This window comes from Orycteropus afer, unplaced genomic scaffold, assembly GCF_000298275.1.
Source record: "Orycteropus afer afer isolate SDZICR_OR568_19922 unplaced genomic scaffold, OryAfe1.0 scaffold00337, whole genome shotgun sequence".
Lineage (NCBI taxonomy): Eukaryota > Metazoa > Chordata > Mammalia > Tubulidentata > Orycteropodidae > Orycteropus > Orycteropus afer.
Genome location: NW_006921924.1, coordinates 3,432,326 through 3,434,427, shown reverse-complemented (window position 1 = coordinate 3,434,427; position 2,102 = coordinate 3,432,326).

Here is a 2,102-nt window from a genome sequence, read left to right as displayed (position 1 = left end):
TTCTTCTTTGCTTCTGATGCTAGGAGACCATTACCTGCATCCTAGATGGCAACTTGAACGCTTTTAAGACTCCAGTTCCTACTCACCAATGTAGGATATGGAGCAAGGCTTTTATGTATTTTGTTGTGCCAATTGAGTCTGGTGTCCGCCAGTATTATGGTCCTGAGACACTAGATCTATTGGATCTCTCTCCCATAGTGTCTGGTTGTATGTGAGCAATTACTCTGTGTCTGTCCTCTATTGTTTCTGTAAGGACTGCAGGTATTTTGTATCACTGGTGTCTGTGCAGGATTAGCTTCAGCTGAATCTATCCTTGGTCGAGAGTATACTCCTGTTCACTGACCCCCATCTGATCCTCACAGGTGTTTATGTGTTTATCTGTAGCCTGGTGTTTGGTGTTAATGACAATGTAGTATTATGGACACATTGGTTGGTATTAGCACCTGTTGTCCATCTCCTATGTGTACAAGTCGGTGTCCTCCCATTTCCCAATGTTATCATAGTGGTTACAGATCCTTCCCGTATATCCCTCCCCCACCCACATCAGGTGTGGGGCCCAACTAGCCCAAAATAATCCCTCCCCTTCCCTCCCCATCCCAGTAAACTTACAAAGTGAATTCCCTTTCCCAAGCAAACCCTTCTCTGTCTTTTTACAGTAATGGGCTCATATAGTACATGTCTTTCTGTGATTGACTTATTTAACTCAGCATAATGTCCTCCAGGTTCATCCACGTTATGAGATGATTCACGTATCCCTCAGTGTTCTTTAATGTAGCATAATATTCCATTGTGTGCATGTACCATAATTTGGTTACCCACTCATCCATTGATGGGCATTTAGGTTGTTTCCATCTCTTTACTATAGTGAATTGTGCTGCGATGAACATAGGTGTACATACGTCTGTTCGTGCTCTATCTCTCACCCCTTTAAGATATATTCCTAGTAATGGAATTGCTGAGTCAAATGGTACTTCTATTTTCAGTTTTTTAAGGAAACAGCACACCATTTGCCACAATGGTTGTACCATTTTACAATCCCACCAGCAGTACACAAGAGTTCCAATCTCTCTGCAGCCTCACCAGTATTTGTTATTTTCTGACTGTTGAATTTTGCTATTATTGCTAGGGTGAGATGATATCTCATTGTTGTCTTGATTTGCATCATTCTAATGATTAATGATCATGAGCAATTTCTCATATGCTTGTTGGCTGTCTGTATATCTTCTTTGGTGAAGTGTCTGCTCAAGTCTTTTGTCCATTTGTGAATTGGGTTATTTGTCTTTTTGGTGTTGAGGTATTGAAGTTTCTATAGATTTTGAAGATAAGTCCTTTATCAGATATGTCATAGGCAAATATTTTCTCCCAATCTGTAGGTTCTCTTTTTACCCTTTTGATGAAGTATTTCAATGAGCATAATAATTTAATTTTCAGAAGGTCCCAGTCATCTAGCTTCTCTTCTACCTCCTGCACATTCTGGGTTATGCTTGATAGTCTATTTATGCTGTAAATTAGGGCTCCCAGATTTGCCCCTATTTTATCTTTGAAGGATTTTGTAGTTTTGGGTTTTACATTTATGTCTTTGTTCCAGCTTGAGTTTGTTTTTGTGAATGGTGTGAGGTATGGGTCTTGTTTTATTTTTCTACAGGTGGATATCCAGTTTTGCCAGTATCATTTGTTAAAGAGGCTGTCTCTTCCTCATTTAATGGGTTTTAGATTTTTGTCAAAGATCAGTTGTCCATCTATGGATGGGCGTATATCTGGATTTTGATTCTGTTTCCATTGGTCTCTCTGTCCGTCATTGCACCAGTACCATGCTGTTTTGACTACTGTGGCTGTATAGCAGTTCTTAAGATCTGGGAGTATGAGACCTCCCACTTTGTTTTTCTTCTTGAGAAGTGCTCTGCTTATCTGAGGTCTCTTTCTTTTCCATATAAAATTAGTAATTAGTTTTTCCATGTCCTTAAAAATTGTTGTTGAAATCTGGATCAGGAGTGCATTAAATGTGTAGATTGTTTTAGGTAGTATTGACATTTTCACAATATTCAGTCTACCTATCCATGAACAAGGTAGGTTCTTCTATTTATGTAGTGCCCTTGTTGTCT